The sequence below is a fragment of the Canis lupus genome, chromosome 4 (assembly GCF_011100685.1).
Source record: "Canis lupus familiaris isolate Mischka breed German Shepherd chromosome 4, alternate assembly UU_Cfam_GSD_1.0, whole genome shotgun sequence".
Lineage (NCBI taxonomy): Eukaryota > Metazoa > Chordata > Mammalia > Carnivora > Canidae > Canis > Canis lupus.
In genome coordinates this window covers 64,545,408-64,566,386 of record NC_049225.1, presented here as the reverse complement: position 1 = coordinate 64,566,386, position 20,979 = coordinate 64,545,408, and the positions used below count along the sequence as shown (strand labels likewise).

Here is a 20,979-nt window from a genome sequence, read left to right as displayed (position 1 = left end):
GAGGCCCGGCTGGAGACCGGGTGAGCCCCGCGGCCCCGGGCTCTCCAGTGGCTTTCACCCTCTCCGAACCTGCCGCAGGTCGGGAAGCGAGCCTCAATTAGCCTTTTGTTTGGCATCGTTCTACATAACGGGTTAATTACAGGCTCTAACGTGGGGGCAGAGAGAAAACAAACTTTGCATTGAAAATGTTACAGTGCATTAGACATGCCCGTTGATTACTTTGATTGTTGTGTCTAATTCTTCACCGAGGGGTAATAATTTGGCCCGCGGTAATAATGGCTTGTGGTCTTCAGTTGAGAAAAACAGGAGTTGCGTCTTATCTCACACAGATCTTCTGGATAGATCTCTCTCTCTCTCTCTCTCTCTCTCTCTCTCTCTCTCTCTCTCGTTTCCCATTTCTCCCTAATCCTTCCTATTGGACTTGGCTCTTTTACCTTTAGACTCATTATTTGCCCACCTTTTCAGTTTTCCTTTTTCTTCCCAGGACACCTGGGATAGCTAACTGATAAGTGCAAAGGTGGCAAGGTCAACGTGAATATTGGTGTCTGCATAGTTGCTAAAGGCCCACGCCTTAGTTTGGAAACCATGAGGTGCCCTTTCCCAGCTGTAGCCTTTGGTGGACTCTGTATAGGTTAGATGGGAAATAGAAACTTTTAGGGTTTGAATGCAACGGAAGGACTTAAGTGAGGCACACATCTTTGTGATGCTTTCTTATCCTGACAATTATTCCCAAGATTTGGGGGGGGGGGGTGGAGGGGTGGGGAAGGAGATGATGTTTTACATATATAGATGTCAGACTATTCTGAGGTCCACAGCTTGAATTTAAGTACAGTAATTTGGGAAGGGAGTGATGAACGATTTGGTTTCACTTGCTAGATTCAAGATATTTGTTGCCTGATGGCTGAGAATGGATTGATGGGTCGATAGCATTCTAGTTCTTGTATTATTCATATGAAAGGTGTGTTCCCTTCTAGACTCCTCAGCATGTGCTCTAAAATGTGTAGCTGAAATGTCTCCTTGTTTGCAAACCATCTCTTGCACATACTCTCCTTTTCCCAGCACACCTCTGGAGACCTAGCTTTAAGCTGTGCTCTTCTAATGAAATTCCTCCTGTTTGCTATTATCTTTGATCCTCCCTCCCCTTATTACTCTGAATTCTTCCTTCTGGACATTATGACTCATTTCCTCCAGCTTCTGCAAGCTAAAACTTAATGCAACTAAAAACATCCAGGACACTCTCCTTCAATCAGGCAATCCGTATCAATATCTATACTCAGAGAGGATACCCCCCTCATTGTTTCAAAGCAATAACAACTTCTGTTTCAGTCTACTGTCTCTCCTTCTCATTAAATGGACCTGGTTTTCCTTACCATTAAAAAAGGGTCCTTTCTAAGTTAGAATCATATTTGAAGAGACTTTTTTCTTCGTTGAAATAACATTTCTGGTTATTTGACATTCTTCGTGGGTGTGTGTACCCACTTACCAATTCACAAGGTTTCTTTCTTTCTTTCTTTCTTTCTTTCTTTCTTTCTTTCTTTCTTTCTTTCTTTCTTTCTCTTTCTTTTTCTTTCTTTTCTTTTCTTCTTTCTTTCTTTCTTTCTTTCTTTCTTTCTTTCTTTCTTTCTTTCTTTTTGGTTCAAGATTAAATAAATGACTGTAATACTCTGCTGCTATTCACCCTAATAAGTTTGTTAAACTCATTGCATTTACCTCTTTCTTGGTCTATCTCAGCCTTTTGACTACTAGCTAAAAGACAATGTACTTTTAAGATAGAAGTACTTGGCATTTCCCTAGCACCTTGACTCTTTAAACCATAAGATTGTTCTCATTGAAAAATCTCTTGTAAATCCCATATGGATTTATTTAGTCTTTTCCATTTCCTTAAAAAAAAGAAGAAAAAGTTAAAACTGTCCAAACCACCAGAAGAGCTAAGTTTGGATATAACTCAACCAGTTTGTGTGAGTCCCACCCCTAGTACAAGTAAACTAAGCAGAAAGTACTAATTTTTTTTATTTGTAAAGTTTAGTCAATTTTTGTAAGAGAGATTTATAATCCAAATTATGCTTGAGTTTTATTCATTAAGGACTATATTTACTTCTTTTCTGCTTATCAACAATTAAAGATTAGTCACAACAAGGAAAGTCCAATCTTCTTTGGAAGTGCGGAGAGAAAAGGGTAAAGGATTTTTGCGTGTGTATGTACCTTTATTTAAAAAGTGTTACTTTCGAAAATGGCCCCAAATCTCGAATTCTCGTTAACTATTTCAAATAAAAACAATTAACTTGTACAGTGTGGGTCAATATTTTTAAACTAAAATGCAAGTAGTTAATTCAGGGCGCTGGCAGCCGAGTCTGTTTACTGATCTTTTCTGATTGTTGTTTTCTTGATAACTGAGCAAGCCACTGAATGGCTGTTTGAGCCCAGGCGCCACAAACATAAACTTCACAGCTTACAATGTCCCAAGTCGTGATGGAGGATCTCTCCACACCTCCCGGAGACTTCTGAAGTGTAGACAGAGAAGTTGGTTCACAGGGAGCAGAGGAGGGGGAGGGGCGGGAGGGAACGCTGCTGAGTGTTTGCTGTGAGCATTGTTACTATCACATCCTTTAATTTTTATGGCGCTTAAGCTGTTAGCTCTGAGAAGCCAGTTTCTGTGCCTTGGAGAAGCCAGTGTCTCCCCAGAGCCTCACTTAAAGACTCCTTGACCCTTTATTTTTTAAAAATCTATTTTTTCCAATCTTTCTGCCTAATTACCCTTTGGGAAAGCGCTCCGTGATGATAAGCAAAGCCTTCTAAAAAAGAAACCTTGTCCCCCCCTAACCTCCCATTCCCCCAAAGCCCCCATCCCCCCCTCCAAAAGGCAACGCCTAGATCGACGTGGGGTAAGATTGCTCTCCGCCAGGTGGGGGGAAACGCACTTCAGGACAGTCCTGTGGGAGATTCCACTTCGCCCTCTCCTTGCCTGGGATCCTCTTTCCATCCCATTGATTGAAAGTTCTTGCTTATTTCAGGGTGGCGTTGCTGATGGACTTGATTGAGGTGGCTGCTTATTTTTGCCGACCCCTCCTAGGGGTTCTTCGCTCCGGTGCGTCTCCCGTGGGTGGGTGGGCGCGGAGACGCGGGGACCCGACACCGGTCTAACCAGCCCCGCGACTCCTGCGGGCAAATCAGCCCTTGATCCCTTGAAGGAGGGACAGTCGCGGCCCGGGAGAGGAAAAGAGGGTGTTGCTGGGCCCTTCTCTTTCAGGAGTTGATCAGGTTGGCAGATCTGGAGGGCTAATCCAAACAAGGCGCTTGACTTGTGAGGTCGCGAGTCTAGACAGAGCTGGTGGCTCGGCGGCTCCTTATCTGTGCCTGGAATCAGCCGAAGAGGCGCTCCCCCGGCCCACTGCGCCCCGCGCGCCCTTGCCGGAGCCACCGCTCGCCACAGACGGCACAACAAACACAGCACCTGAGGCTTTACAGCTCGCTTTATTGTTTAATGGGAATGCTGCAAAGCAGTCGTTTGTGCTCTTGGGCCCGCGCCGCGGCCGCTTCGCGTTCTGGCCACCGACTGTGTGTGTGTGTGTGTGTGTGTGTGTGTGTGTGCGCCCCCGGCACTCGCGCCCTGCCTCCTGCCCCGGCACCCAGGCCCCGGCGGGGCCCCCTCTGTATGCTGGGCCCCGAGGCGGAGCGGGTGGGTGCAGGCGCTGGGGGAGAAAGCCTAGGGCGAGGTGTCTTGGGCTAATCCAGGATCTCCTCTTGCTGCCTGGAAATGACAGTTCTGCGCTAGAGCCATTTATGGTTTGCGGGGTCAGTGAGCTCTGACTCAAGGGCGATCAATAAAAACATTTAGTTCAGTAATATGCTGCTCCCCACCCCACCCCCCGCCCGCCGCCACCTCTCAATGTACCGAGAAAGATGCGTCACCATCTCGGACAGGGTGTCCCTGAGCGGCCGAGCGCCCTTTCTTTCCCCAGGAGCACAAAGAAGTGACGTGGCTCTCCAGTGTTTTCGTGACCGCTTCACTGGGCAAACCATGGGTCTTCCTTGATCCTCCAGCTGGCTTCCACCACCGAGAAGCTGGCACTGCCATCCAACTGGGAGCAAGGGCACCACTGGGAACAGAGCTTGCTTGCAGTGCCCTTTTTGGAAGGACAAATAGCCAAGCTTGGGGATTCATAATCAAGGATTTGTGGCTCGCATTTCAGATTAATTGAGGTTAAATTAATTATATTTTTTGTCCTCCCCTATGGGATTTTTCTCTTGTTTCAGAAAGGAGGGAGAGTTTCTAGTTACATCTTGTTATTCACTATTCTTGTAGTTTGCAAACAACATTCTGTGTGTGTGTGTGTGTGTGTGTGTGTGTGTCATTGTCTTGGAATAGATAATATTGCCTCCTTTGAAAACTAACCATAGATGTGGGTGAGAGTAATTTGGTTATGTGCTTAATGTGGTGGTAATACAAACACCACCATCTCCCAGTTTTGGAAGCACCACAAATCCATATCATGCTTTCTCCCTGTCTGGTCTCAACCTCACAACTGTGTGTTAGATGAAAAAAGACAAAATGTGACAAAACTCAAGTTTCATGAAATTGACGAATTTTAGTAGGGATTTTTTTTTTAATGCTTTCTGCAGAAAATAATTCTCAACTGTACTCAGGCACTGACTTGTCTTGTTCTCATGGGTAAGGGTTGCTGTTTATTTTGACCTGTCACAAATACAACGTGTTGTTTGAAACTTGTTATACTTAGCAGGTATATGGAGATAATGCTAGACAGGCCACTGAATATGATAAAGTAAAATATGGTGGGAATCAACTTTTAAGGGCTATGTAGGACTTTAATTTTTAAAACCTAGTAGCTTTTTAAATTAGTATTCCTTCAAAATGTTCTGTTTGCTCATAGTCCTGTAATACCCAGCAGTAAACTACTTGTTCAGTGAACAATAAAGGTATGATTGACAAAATGTTACTTGTGCAGGTTCTATCCTGCAGTCATTTTGATAACTTAAATTACCTATATTCTTAATTAGTTTTAAATAAATTTTCTCTTCCTTCGTTAAAAAAAAATGCCCACACCCAGATAAAAACTTTTTGCCTTAAAATTTTCAATGATTACTTATTGAACAACTATTGATTTGGTTTTTGGTATGTACAGAAGGTTTACTTTAAAAATAGCTTTAGCAAAGGAAAAAGCATATTTGATTTTGGGAGAGGACTAGCAGGAAACAGAAAAAAATGAGATAGATTTGTGAAAAAAGCATATATACTTTAAAACAGTATATTTTAAGCAACACAGGGAAAAATACTTATGGATCAAATAGTGAAAAAAAATCTCATTTTAAACTCATAAAATATACCTGCTAGTTATTTAAAATTTTATACCAGTAGTCAAAAAATTTTGTTATGGTATATCAATTCTTAAAAAGAAATACTTGAAATTAAAATTGCCTGTCAACCCAAGTACAGTTAAGATTTAATTCCTAAAACAAGATGGGTGACTTTATTTGTAAAATGCAGTAATTTGTTTCCACCAACAGTGAATGCTGAGTGTCTACAAGGACTAATTGTGGAACATATAGATTATCAGTTTCTGGAGAATGAAAATGCTTAGTAAATTTTGAAATAATTCACTTTCCGCAGTAACACATGGAAATATCTTAGAGATCACTACTTAGAATTCTGTATTTGTATCAAAGTACATTTCATATTTTTAAAACTATGATGTATCCTTGAAGTCTTTACAACTTCAGAGACACTAGTCACTCTTGCATTTTCTGCATGGACAAATTTCTGCCCATTTACGAGAAGTTAAACACTTGGATGAAAGATGGTATATCACCAATAAAACCTCACCTTTTAGTTCTGTTATCCCATCAATGGATTCATAGGTCTCATTAACGTTAATGGAAAATGTCTTTATGTGTCATGTGCAAAACAGCACGTGGAGATATTTCACCCAGCAATGTCTTTATAGCAAGTATGCTAGGGCTAAAATGACCTAAAAAGTCGTTTCCATCACATCAAAGCCCAGAGTGTTAGTCTTGCAGGTGCAAATGAGCATATGAAGTGGCTGGATTAGAATTGGCTTTAACACCAGATGTATTATTTTTTTAAAGGGCCTGAAAATACTCCCACCCCCTTTTAGAATTTTTGGAGTAACTTTATTTAACTAATAGTTCAGAAATATTTCTGCCAGGCAAATCCAATAGATTCTCTACCAGTGAGACCTGGGACCAAAGCTGGTTATATACTGCTTACTCAACATATAGGAAGTTGTTTCCATTGAATTATTTACCAGAATTTGAGTGACGCTTTGTTTATTTGTTTTCATTTTGTAGTGGTGATGGACTCTATGAAATCATTCTTGTGGATAAATATATGCATTTGTAATGTGTATTATGGCAGCCTTTGGCCGTGGTATAGAGTTTTCTCTAGGGCAAAGCTAAGTGGCTAGCCTCAGAATAGGATCTGTAACATTACAGAATTGAGTGATGGTCCAAGAGTATAAATGATAAATGTTATTCATCATGAGTGTTGTTTTGGTTTTTCAAGTTGAAATATTCCAGAATCGCTTAGTCTACTGACTAAGAATATTTTAAATCTTCTTTATAAGGAATATCAAGAAAGGAGGTGGTTTCTCCTAGAGCAAAAGATGCAGGGTGGTTGTTTCTGCCATGACATGACACTTTTCTATCTGTAAAGCACTTTACAGTCATTCGTTATGCATGAGAGTCCACAGAGCCCATTTTCTTAATGACCTCTATACCTGTTTCTCAGCACAGTTCTCTATTTCTTCTTCTTTCCTGCATATGTTTAAGAGCAGAACATCAAAGAAGCAATACTCTGTCCTTGATGACTTCAATGAGGACTACATTAGATCAGAGAATGGAAACTATTTTGTAGACATTTTCAGTGATGCCCACTCTCCTTACTTCTAGGAATTGAGGGGAAATGCTGAATGGTGATGCGGGTGGATGCAATAAATTAGCAAAACTATAATTTATCTCCTGAAAGTAGTGATTCTCAAACTTTGATTTCAGGACCCCTTTGTACTGTTCAAAATTATTGAGGATCTCAAAGAGCTTTTGTTTATGTGGGTTATGTTTATTAATATTACTATATGAGAAGTTAAAAGTGAGGACTTTGAAATATCTATTATTTATTTAAAATAACATGTTACCATAAATAACTTTTTAAAGAAAAATAAGTATAGGTCACAAAACAAGAAATTTATTGAGAGGAGTCGCAGAGTTTTCTAATTTTGCAAATCTTTTAAGTATTTGGCTTAATATAAGAGAGCTTAATCCTCATATCTGCTTCATTATTCAATCTGTGGCCATATCTCACATTATGTAGCCTTTGGAAAACTCTATGTCCATTTGTGAGAGAATGAATGTAAAAAGGTAAATAATGTTTTAGCATTATTATGAAAAGGGTTTGACCTTATAGACCTCCTGAGAAAGTTTCAGGGACATCCCTTCAGAGGTCCTCAGAACATATAGTGCGTACTTCTGCCTTAAAAATGGGCTTTTAGGGCAGCCTGGGTGGCTCAGCCCTTTAGTGCCTGCCTTTGGCCCAGGGTGTGATCCTGGAGACCTGGGATCCAGTCCCACGTCGGGCTCCCTGCATGGAGCCTGCTTCTCCCTCTGCCTGTGTCTCTGCCTCTCTCTCTGTGTGTCTCTCATGAACAAATAAATAAAATGTTGTGTTTAAAAAAAAAAAACAGGCTTTTACAGAAAGCTAATAGAGAAAGTATTGTTTGACAGACTTTAATTGCTTATATAATGCTCTAGTGATAAAGATTTGTTTTCAACCCAAGTCCGAGCTTTATTTTGTGACTTTTAAGTTCCATCATCAACTACTGATCTGAGAGTCATTTATATCCAGGGCCTTGAAGAAAAAACATATTGTGATGCTATATAACTGAAAATATAAGTCTCCTTCCTAAAAAAAAAAAAAATCTAGGAATGACAAACCTATGAATGCGGACTAGTGCATATAATATGTACTGGACTCCTTTATCTTTTTATCCTTTATCCCCATGTAGTTATGGAGACTGATGAGAACTAAAATCCATAACAAATAATTCAGATTTGGCATAGGTAGAAATTGCTAGCCACAGCAGTCTGAGACAAGGAATTAAAAATAGTTATAATTTGGAGAAGTCATTTGGTTTTTGGAATGAGATAAGCTTGTGAGATGAAAGATTGAAGGCTTGAAAAAAAGCAAGTCAAGGATCATAGCGGTTTCAGGCAAGGGATGGACTTTTTTATAGGCAGCATGAGGAGAAAAGGAAAGCATTGGTTTGAGAGATATTCTGAGAAATTGACTAATGTGGAGGAGACTGGCAGTCGCCCATCTACATTTGTTTTCCATTTCTTTATAAGCACATGCATTGGCCACATATCCTAGGTTCCCTTACAGTTGGAGGGTGGTGCACATGACCATCCTTGGTGCACATATACAGAATATTGACCATCCTTGGTGCACATCCTTGCCAACAGAATATAGGCAGGAATAATGTAGGTTACTCTAGCCTTGGGGGTGTGCTTCCTTTATGTTCTATTTTGCGTTCCCGCTAGCTGGAACCCATGAAAGTCCAGCTTTAACTGGGCAGATGATGAAAGTGCCCTATGGGTATGATGGGACAACATGATGGAAATAACTAATGTTCTAAATAACTTTGAGGAATGCAGCTGCCCACTTATCTTAAGCATTCAGCCTAAACTATAATTGAGAAACAAATTTTTACCTTCTTTAAGCCGCTGATTTATTATTGGGCCCATTGATTACATCAGCTTAGCCTTACCCTCCTACAACAGAATATAGAATAGAGCTTTGAGATACTAAGAAATCAAGGATAACTCTAAGGTTGTGAATCTGAATGACAGATTCTGAATAAATCATGTATGTGTTCATTTCCTTACTCACTTATTCATTTACTCTCTCAAATATTTATCTGGTGCTTATTATATGCTGTGCACTGTTCTTTGTGCTGGCTATATGGCAGTGGACAAAGCAAAAAGTTCTTGCCTTCATGAAACCTGTATTTTTGTGGTGCATTTCAATGACATACAAATAAATACACACTATATGAAAGTAGTAATAGATGCTATGAAGAAAAATCAAGCAGATAAACAGTGCAGAGAATTTGAGGAAGAGTGATCAAGTAAGACTTCTCTGAAGAAGTGACTTTTGAAGAAGTGGTGAGCCTTGAGAAAGTGAAAATGAGATACGTATGTACTGCGTTGGGTCTATATTGAAACTGTACATTTGAGTTTTGATGTGCCCTCGTTGTATCCGGGACTATAAAGAAAGAAATGGATCAATGTTGGAGGGTATCTGTAAGTTATTCATCTATATAACTTAGTAAAAACAAAGCAATCTGTGTGGAATAGAAGCAAAAAGCAAGAGGATACAAGGAATATAGTAATGATCAAAGATCTGTTGGAAGAAAAGTGACTGGGAAAGTATAAGAAAAAAAAAGACATATAAACGTGAGAAATAGGTGAAGAGATCAGGGTGGTGATGAAGAAAAATAAAAGACAATAGAAATGTCTCAGGAACTGAAGCCAGAAGTCTTCAAAGGGGCAGGTATGAAAAGCTGTGCCCCATACATCAGAAAGATCAAGGAAGATAAGGACAGAGAAAATGCCTTTGAACTTGGCTGAATTGAGATCATTGGATACCATAAAGAGGCAAAGATGGAAGCCAGATTTAGGAGGGGAATTAGGGGGAGAAATACTTTAAATATAGTTCATCTAACTCCTCACCATTGTTATTGGACATTTATTGAGTGCAGTGATTCTATAGAGCTCTACTCTGATAGCCAAAGTATTCACTGAGTCTAGTTACCACATTTGTGAAGAATGACTGAAGAAGTACCAGAGTCTGGCACCTCTGTTAACCCTTTTAGAAAGACTCTGGAGGACAGAATTACAAAAATGTTTTTAACCTCTGGCTGCCTGGCTTTGCTGAAATCAGGAAGACTTGAGAATCCACAACCTAAGCAGACAAACCAATTAGATGTTAAAATCCCAGAGGCTACAACTAAGCTGTCAAAAGAAAGTGAGTGTGGAGAGGTAATTATCCAGCAATTATAAGAAACTAGGCAAAAATCTAAGAGGAGAAAGGTCTATTGGCATGTTGTAAAACTGTTTGAGAGGTTAACAATTTGCTTAGTTTTGTTGACACTAGGCTAAAATGTGTTTCATCAGAAGGTGATGTTCCTTGGACTCTATAGTACTATACTATTAACAACTCAGCTGAAAAGACTCTGAAAACAAACAACATGTTTGAAAGGAAGTAAAGACATCAGTTGGGCCTTAGAAATTCAGCTGGCAAGAAGCAAAATCCTCCTGCATTTTGTATTGTGATCCATCATACAGCTGATGCTTTGCCAGGCTGAAAACACTTTTCAGAATCAGATGGCATACAGCTTTGCATCTCCAAGGTGTCTATGGCAAAGGAAAATCAGTGAGAAAATTTACCATAACTTGCCTTTTCTGAAATGTATTCTTCCCAATAACTGCTAGTTTCTCTGAGTTTTACTTCGCGCTGTGCAAAATAATAGGGCATATAAAACTGTAGGTTTGCCTGTACTGCAAACCCATTAAGAGTAAATAAAAACTAAACCTAGTAACACACACAAACACACTAGGTTAGTTATTATTTGTAGTTCAAAATAATTTTAGAAGATCAATTATCCCCTACCCAATACTTTGGAGTATAATCAAGAGGATAAAACATAGAATCTTTAGTGAAGGTAGCCATGAATTGAGGAAAAAGAAAAAAGTCTTACTTGATTTGAGGCCAACACAAATGAAATGGAAAGGGATGGGTAAATGAACAGGGTGGAGTATGGAAAAGTGTGACTAGACAAAGCAAAAGATTTCAGTGAGGATAGTTGAAATACTTAGTTTTAAAAATGTTTTGTCATGGTAATTTCTTTAATGCTGTTTTTCTCTCAGAATGATAGATATTTCATTTTTTTCCCCAGGCTCTAAATTTGGGATTATGTTAAAGCACATAGGCAATAAAATAAAGACACCCTATAACTGTAGAGGTTTTAGTTATTCTATTCCCTGTGTAACCCAGAATTGTCACACAAAAATAAATTGTCACACAAAATTAAATTGTCACACAATTTAATTTATATTTTTTCTGAAAAAAATTAGCATTTGTGTTTATCCTATGTACTTTCTAAAATGTATATCATGTACAAAATATATTAGTAGTGGAAATATCATTTACCTCTTATAACTAGACTAATTTGCTATCACCTGACATTAGTTACTTTTTTTCCAAATACAAAGTCTTGATTGTCTTTATGGAAAAAAAAATGCCACAACAAGCGAGTCTACATTTGTTTTCAGAAAATTGTTTTTCTTCTACAGAGAAAAAAGCATTTTTCTTCAAAATGAATGATGATAAATCTATTTTTATACTTGAGATTCAATGAGAATCCTTTCCTTCCCCACTACCCAGTAAATCAGAGTGGCAGCCTGAAATCACTCACTACTGCTTAGCAAGAATACCTAAGCAACAAGTTTGGGAAAGTTGTAGAGTTACGTGAAGGTCTCGGTTTTGTAAGACATAATGCAATTAACGATCTTAGAAAAACAGGATAAATTCATGAAGTTGGACATTCTATAAGAGTCCCCAAACCTCTTGGCATTGAACTAATTAGCCCTATAGTAAGCCATGCATAAGCTAGATGGGTGGCTGGATGACAGAGGCAGTAAATGAGATCTTTTGTGACACCTTCTTCTTAGTTTAGGAATGTCCTAAGTGTCCCCAGAGGCTGTATCCTGAATGAATCAAGGCTTCTGTTGTGATCTATAGCCTCTGATCCCTAGCACATATTCTTATATCAAACATGAATGGATAGGAAGTATGGGGAAGAGAAGAAGGCTTGCGAATCATTAACCCAGTTGAAGTTTGCCATGAGTGAAATAATCTTGTATTTGAACAGCCAGTCAGGACTGGAAATCAAGTGTGAGGCTGATGAGAAAATGGCATTTCCTTCTTCTTGTCACAAAAATGAGACTTATAAACATTTGGCTCTCTAAACTCTTCTACTAGAACTACCATTTAATGGTTGTCTTCTGTGTACCAGGCACCAGACTAGGTGCTAGCTTTATATTGTTTCTCTTTCTCAACTACAAACTTGTAAGACAAGTGTATCCCAGGTCGCAGAAAAGGAATCTCCAGTCCAAAGAAGTTGCCCAGTGTCTCAGAGTCTATGGCTAGAGACACGACTACATTTAAATTAATTGCACTTGCAATTTGCATAACAACACTTCATTCTGATATGTTTATTCACAAAGCCCTTTTCATTGTTGACATGCAATCAAGGAAAGCCTAAAAAGTTTTAAGTGTAGCTTTTTGACATCACGAATCATTTTTTTCCCTTGAAAAGCAAACCCTTCAGCTCATCAGTAAACAAAACTTATAGGTACAACCATGTGTTTGTGGTTATCATTGCTCTCCAAGTCCAGCTCTATGGGTCACTTTCAGTTTCTGGAATGTACCATGTTTGTTTTGTCTTGGTTTTGTCTTCTTTTGATTCTCCCCACTTGGCCCTCTATAGGGATTATTTCCTATAATGCACCATCCATCTGCCTAATCCCAACTCAGCCTTTGGTTTCTTAGTTCAGACAACAGGTCCCTAAGAAGCCCTGGTCAAATGCCCCAGCTGTGTGCTCATACAGACTGCCTTTGCCTGCTTGAATGCTTCTATCCCCCACTAGCCTACAGGTTCCCAGAGTCTATTTTCTTCAGCTTTGTATTCCCAGAACCAGCACAATGCAGAACAAGTACTCAAATATTTATTTACTGTATTTACATTAAAGTACGAGTGACTATAAGATCCACCGAAGTCAGAGGGAACTGCACTGCTTTATTAAGGCAAGGAAGAAACAGAAACAGAAAATAGTTGCCATTTTAGAATGAGGGCTGGAGTTTAATAAAATGATGAGAGAGAGACATAGGGTTGGAGGTGTGGTGAGAGAGAGAGTGAGAGAGTATGCTATAATTTACTGGAGTCAGGCAGTCTTGGATATTAATACTTGCTCTTTGACCTTGGGCATGTTACTTTACTTTTCTGAACCACTTTTTCATGTGTTTACAAAAGGGTTGTTGGACTAGTTTGATGTGGGCCTACTATGTAAAAAACCCTAAATATGGTACTATTATTATTATTATTATTAATTATTATTATTAGTAGTAGTAGTATGAGAAAATTATTCTCCTGAAAGAATTTACTTGGTTCTGTGCATCTTTTCTTTGTTCTTTGTTGAGATGGATGCTGAGTCTTTATGCTTTTTCTTGATTTTAGACAAGGTAGGGGATCTGTTTTCCTTTCTGTTGTTCCTATTTTCTTCATGAGAATGCTTGTATACATATACTCCTATGGCTTCTTTTAACTGAGGAGAATATGCAACTTTATTTTTTTTATTTATTTTTTTTTAGAATATGCAACTCTAAAAGGATTTAACAAATAATTAAAAGATAATCTTTAAAAAAATCATACTTTAGTACAACCCAATTCTTTTTTGCATATAACTTCCCAGAAGTGCAGATTCTTACCTTGTTACAATTGTTGTGTATGTTTATCATATATGTGCATATATAAAAATATATATTGTATTTTGCTCTTTTGCTTAATATCTTATAATAAGTATTATCCATCTGTACTCCCAGAATCAAAAACGTCTTGAGAAAAAGGCTTTGTTCCATCCATTGATCCCTTAAGCTCTTCTCATTGGTTACCATTGTACAGTCTAAATGTAATAGTCCATCTGACATTATTGTGGATGTTCTATTATTTCATCACATTTCTTGTGGCATAGATTCCTAACCTTTTAATTATGGCAAAATATTCAAAAGGTGAATGAAACAACCCCCAAAGGAGCTTCTGGTATAATATAGTAGCCCAGGCTTATTGTCCTTGGCTTAAAACTGATTATGTGAAAGAACAGTGTGCACCTCTAGAAAGGCAAGCAATTCTGTCATCAGATAAATGATTGCAGCCTTCAGTGGGCTGGCTCCCTTTATTTTAGCTACTGGTTGTAGAGCTGTGAGAGAAGCCTGCATGGAGAATGAAGGCCCAGACTTTTTCTTTCTTTCTTTCTTTCTCTTTTTTTAAAAACTGAAATGTCAAGCTATGTGACTATGCCCGGCAGAAGACGACCCCCTGCGAGATGTGATAAGCCCCAGGCCCTCTCCACACACTGCTCTGAATATGCTGTGGGAGGGCTTCCCAGGCTGATGGAACTAATGACAGTAATAGCTCTGGGTAATTTGTCTTTTTCCTTACTGTGCACATTCTCTCCATGTGGTGCACTTTACACCTACCACCAGGCTCACATCTGGAATGCTACGACCCTCTCAGTCCTGATTCAGAGAGGTTGAATTCTCCTGTAAAGTAAATCTGACCTCTAATTTTCTTAATAATTCAGGATTATGCTAATGCTACTCACAACCAGTGTAGAATGGTACAGGAACACTGAAGAAAGCTTAATCCCTTGTACTGGAAGCATGACCAAGCTTTTCTTGTATATTTGGCTATAATTTGTCTTCTATATCATTCTAATAGAGAAAATAAAAATTTTGAAAAATGTGTCATTTACATCACTTATGCCTTGTTTCTGGTTGTAGGGCATCCTCTGCTTAAGAAGAAATTGTCTGTTTCTTTTCCTTGGTAAAAAGATTTTCTACTAAGGATTTATAAGAATACTAATGATAGGTTTGGGTTTTTAATTCTAACTGTAAAAAATACTTAGATAGTTAAAAAGACTGACAAAATAATTTCAGGGATAGATAAAACAGACTTCACAACAGCTTAATCTCATAAATGCAGAGTGCTTTCAGGAAGATTTTAACAATAAAAAATCCTTTTTTTTAGTGCTGGTTCCACAACAAGATTATACTTTTAATATTGTATTTACGTCTTATGTTTTTTGTATTTATGTTTTAAATAGCTGTATTATTAAAAGTGTAAGCATCTGAACATATCTTTTAGAAAAACATGAATGATCTTAAGTTTTAAGAAATGTTTGTACTACATTAAAAAGGGTAGCCTCTTCAATCTTAGCTCTCTGTGAATAAAGGGAGAATAAATTAGTATGTGAAAGATTCCCCCAGAGAGCAAGAGATTCTCAGCCATTGTAGAGGTATGAGAACCACACTATTTGCCAGGAAAAAATATGTATGCTTATTAGTATGGGTTTCTGGATCATTCTGTCAAAATATTTATAAAGTTATTTCTACGTTATACATAGACACTTAATTTTATTATTTTCTTCTTCAGTCCAGGTGTAAGAAGGCACTAGCCTTGTTTTGAGGACTAAAGATTGTACACAATTATGAACTGTTTATATTGGTTAGTAATTTATATTTCTCACAAGCAATGTAGAGATTATAAACATTTTCCATAAATAATATCTGTGTCTATAATTGGTCAATAAAAAGATAATTCATCAGTGGTGTTCAGTCTCTCTCAGTACCCTTCACTACTGTCCATCGTTCAAGCTTCACACCAGTTTGAAGGCAGAATAATTCTCATCCCCCAGTATCAGGTCACCTTAGAATTTAACCATGGACTCAGACTACTCCATAAAATCCCTTATTTACCTTCTGGATGGATGGTAGAAATGGATTCCAGAAAAAATATATTTTTTTTTCTGATGGGTATCCTAAGAGGTCAACATCTACCAATTGGTTTAGGATAAAGCCAATCTAATTAGGGAAAGAGAAACAGGGAAAATTATCATCCTGTATGTCCCAGTGTCCTCCCTAGATCATTCCCTTCTGCCAGGTCTGAGCCTTTAGGAAGGGTTGCTCTAGGAAAAAATAATGATCGCTATCCCTGGGTAAAGTAAAACAAGCTGCAGAAAGGCTGCTGTGGAGGCTGATTGTGACAGGTGTACTGCATTGACCTTCCTGGGTCTCATCCCTTTGGGCAAGATTTGTGCACAGAGTGGAACCTTCTGCTTATATGACAGATCATGGCAAGTGAGGTAGTTGAGAGCAGCTTAGCTGATAGGTTTGGGATCCTGCAAAGATCTGCAGCATTTTGAATATTACACTCTCTTTTATATATAGTTCTTTAAGATATTTGACAAGAAAACCCCCAAAGAACAACAACAAATTAGATATTATCCGTGTGATTTCAGCAGAATCTGTGTAGGATGAAGTCAGTCAGTTTATATCACTGAATTAGTCGATAACCCAGTAACGAGAAATTTACAAGAACACCCAGTTCAGGATGAGACCAAAGTTGACTACACCAGTTGTTTTACCAATACCTTGCATTTACTGAGCTACGATCCTCATATGCATTACTTTACACAATCCTCCCAACTGCTCTCAATGGTTCATGTTATTACAGAGAAGGAAGGTGAAGATCAGAGAGGCTCAATACAGGGAAGGTGATCTGTTTGATTTCTGTCAAGCCCTCCATCTTGTTTCTCATCCTCTAATCCACCCTCCCTTCTCCTCCCCACTCCCTTCCCTGCCCATGTGTGGTTTTCATCTCAAAAGACAAGAATGTTCTGGGGATCCCTGGGTGGCTCAGTGGTGTAGCACCTGCCTTCAGCCCAGGGTGTGAGCCTGGAGCCCCAGCATTGGGTCCTGCATCAGGCTCCCTGCCTGGAGCCTGCTTCTCCCTCTGCCTCTTCCTGTGACTCTGCCTCTTTGTCTCTCTGTGTCTCTCATGAATAAATAAAACCTTAAAAAAAAGACTGGAACATTCTAAGAAAACAAAGGTCTACACAAGAAAGAATCAAATGCATGGAGGCTTGAATCCCATTTCTGCCAGTTGAGTGAGCTGGGCAGTTAGCTGACCTCTCCAGGTCTCACTGTTCTCCTCGATGAGCTGTGGATCATCCTAACTCATAGAAGACTGAGCGAGAGAATCAGATCAACTGCTGAGCACAGCAGGCACTCAATGAACACTACGCATTAATTTATAATGATAAACCTCCCAAAGTTTGAAAGGTTTTTTTTTTCCCCCTTTCCTTCAGGAACTTGAAGTAGAGGTCTTTATAAAAACATACCCTTTTTCTTTAGAAGACTCATAAAATTGAAGCACATTTATACATAAAGGCATATTTATTTACACTTTTATAAAACGTGGCCTCTAAGATAGTCAACATTTTTTGGACACAGTTATTATATGTAAAATAAGACTTGGAATATTTTTCTTTAAACCAATTTCTTTGGCTTGTAAAAACGGTGAGCATGGCATTTTGATTTAGAATGTAGTTAAGATTTTACAGCTTATTTGGCTGATTCTTGAGAAATGCTGATAGTCACATATCTTGAGCTGCCTTCCTGCCTGTACCACCTTTCTGGAGAAGTGCTTCCTTGCATATTGCAGGCGGAATGGGGAAGCTAACCTGTCCTTAAGAAAGCTTACTGGGTAAGTATCTCAGCTGTTACACTTTCATTACTTCATTGATTTAGCATAGGCTTAGTGAAGTCTTAAGTATGTCTAAGTTCTATGAAATTACAAAGATATGTAAAAAAAGGCCTTTTGACCTAAGGCTGCTTATTATTGAGTAAGGGAGCTGAAACATTATCTATGAACAGATATAAACCTGTGGAAGGGCAAAAAATTGAGTTCACAGGAGGAAGAATCCCTTCAGCTGAAGGGATTAGGCTTCACAGATGGGTGAATTTTGAACTTGGTTATTGATTTGAAAATGGATAAGGGGAAGACATTTTAGGGGGAAGAAGGAAGGAATAAAATGAACAATACCATGAATGATGGTGTGAGGGCTGTGTACGGGGAACAATGGGAAGGCCTCTCTGATGTGCATTTTCGCAGTCGGTTTACAGCAGAATGACATACTCCCAAACCTACCTGAACCTCCCAAAAGTCCCTCTGGGATAAGGGCTGGGATCAGCATGTTTAACATGGATCCCAGCTAACTGGGATAGAACCACACGGCTGAGTACCTGGAAGTAGCGGAATGGCTGGCGGGTAGACAAGTGGTTCTTAGTCCAGGCTGCACACACATTAGGATCCTACAGAGGTGGATCTTCTGCCTGCCACCCTCTTTCTCTCCCTTTTCTCTTCTTCCTCCTCCTCCTTCCTCTATCTCTTTCTTTTATACCTAAGCCCCAGACCAATTAAACTAGAATCTGAGAATGGGAACTTGCATCAGTGTATATATTTTTTACTTTTTATTATGGAATTTAAAGAATTGAAATATAATTAACATACAGTGTTATGTTAGTTTCAGGTGTATAATATAATGATTCAACAATTCTATATGCATTATTCAGTGCTCATCACAATAAGTGTACTCTTAATTTCCTTGATCTATTTCTCCCATCCTCCCATTTACTCCTCTGTGGTAGCCACCAGTTTGTTTTCTGTATTTAAGAGTCTATCATGATCTCAGGTCCTGAGATCAAGCACCTCATCAGACTCTGTACTTAGTGGGGAGTCTGCTAGAGATTTGCTCCCTCTCTCTCTGCCCTTCACCACCACATGCCCATTCTCTTTCTCCCTCATTCTAAAAAGAAATGAATAGATCATTAAAAAAGGAAAAAAAAAACAGTAATTTTTCAATATCGTGAAATAGCCAGTTACATTCTAATTTTTTGCTGTTTCATAAATGTGAATGCATGTGTGTATAATTTTTTACAGATTGTTTGAATCAGAGTTTTGACTAAGTGCACACATTATGATTGGTTGGTATGTCTCCTTCAATCAATGTGTTTCCTCTCCATTTCTCTCTCTCTCTCTGCCTCTTTTGGTTTAGTTTTCTTCAAAAAACTAGATTGTCCTACAGTTTTCCTCACCCTGCATTTTACTGATTACATTCCTGTGGTATCATGTAACATATTTTCTAATCATTTTGTAGATATTTGGATCTTGAGGGTTTTTTTTTTTTTAAGATTTCATTTATTTATTCATGAAAGACACACACAGAGAGAGGCAGAGACACAGGCAGAGGGAGAAGCAGGCTCCATGAAGGGAGCCTGACGTGGGGCTCGATTTCAGGACCCCAGGATCACCCTTGGGTGAAAGGCGGCGTTAACTGCTGAGCCACCCGGGCTGCCCTGGATCTTGAGGTTTAACAAGATTTAGATTCCAGGTTTTTTTGTTTTGTTGTGTTGTGGTTTTGTTTGTTTCGTTTTTTGCAAGACCATTTTCTAGATAGCGGTGTGTTCTTCCATTAAAAGCATATAATACCTGAGTATCTCTCTTACTGAGGTGTAGCAACCACTGATAATCAATGCCTAAAGCCATTTATTTAATATAACTTACAAAATGATGATATTCTATCTTCATTTACTTGCTGGAAAACTTCTGTAAAGAGACATTTTATCTCATCTACTAGCTGCTTAAAAAGTGGTACCGTTTGAATAGGAAATGCAGGATACATCATTCTTTCTCTTACCTACCAGTTTTCAAAATGATGAATTTGTTCATCAGCATCACGTAATGGAATACAACTATTAAATTAATTATTTTACTTACTATTAATATAAATGTAAACATGTATGGAGTATCCAAGTCCAAAGCAATGTTACTGTTATTGATGCTCAGATTGTTCTTTCTTTGCTTAGTGGGAACCTCTTCAGTTTGGCTCCTGAGTTCTTTTGATATAACCCTAATAGTATTTAAAATATTATTTACTATCTGGTATGACAATATGTTCCAGTATCATCACATACACTTCCTGCCCCAAACCTACAGTCAATTATCTCTCCAAAGAGCCCTGATATCTTTTAGTTGGAAACCATATTTTAAGACTACAGTCTGGATGCTAGTGGTTCTCATTGCTATTATGCAATGTTTTTGAGCCTTTTCAAAAGAAAGAACTAGGGAAGAATTTTTTTTTAAGTTACCATCATATCACAAATTTATACTGATACTTTTATTTTTTTAATTTATTTTTTTATACTGATACTTTTAATTCGAAGCCAGAACTACAGGGTATATCCTCTTCACTGGCTTTCCTCCAAATCCCAATTCTCAATGACAGAAATATTAGAATTGGAATGTTTTATACTAAATCATTTGCTTTGTCCTACAATGCACACATGGAAGTTTCATATTAACAATACTAGAGTGGAGGGGACTCTGTGTAGTGCTGCCAATGTCCTGTTGGAGCAACAAGGTCATCACTGATTTTGAAATATTTAAAGTGGATTCAGTGCTGTTTCAGCAATGCAGAGAATTAAGTGCAGTGTTGTGGGCAATGGTGCCATTAGTAACACATGTGTCCTGATATCCTACACAACTGATTTCCATCTGAGTATGTACTGACTATTTTTTGACAAACATGCAGTCATAGTTATGATTGGTGGAGAGCCATATACTCTCGGACTTTTTGGTACTGCAGGGCAAGAGGATAGTGACAGATGATGACGGCCGAGTTATCCACAAACAGATATATTTCTAGTCTGTTTTTCAGTGGTCTCTCCATCCTCACTTGAAAATATGAAGGAAAAGTGGGTGCCAGAGATAACTTACCCTTGTCCAAAGGCTCCTTTCTGGCTTGTTGGGACTCAAATTGACCTCTGAGATGACCCCTCTACGATTGAGAAACTTGCCAACAACAAACAGAAGCCTATCACTGCAGAGACTGCTGAAAAGCTGGCCCGGGACCTGAAGGCAGTCAAGTGTGTGAAGTGTTCTGCACTCACACAGAAAGGCCTAAAGAATGTATTTGACGAAGCAATATTGGCTGCCCTAGGGCCTCCAGAACTGAAGAAGAGCCGCAGGTGCATGCTGCTATGAACATCTCTCTAGAGCCCTTTCCGCACAGCTGTTGTCAGCGTCATTCTAAAAGCAATGTTAAATCAAACTAAAGATTAAAGGTTAAAATTCGTTTTTGCAAAAATGACAAATGCCCTGCACCTTCCCACAGGCACTCTGGTGTGAGACAAGGCCTGTAGGGATGATCTCCTTCCACCTCTCAGTACTAGTTTATTAGAGTAACTGTGTATTGTCAGAGGTGATTAATATG

General features: G+C 38.7%; 1 pseudogene; it reads left to right on the top strand.

Annotated features, from left to right (window-relative positions):
• The first annotated feature begins 20,177 nt into the window (after positions 1–20,177).
• On the top strand, positions 20,178–20,750 carry LOC100687852 (annotated as a pseudogene).
• Positions 20,751–20,979: the final 229 nt, after the last annotated feature.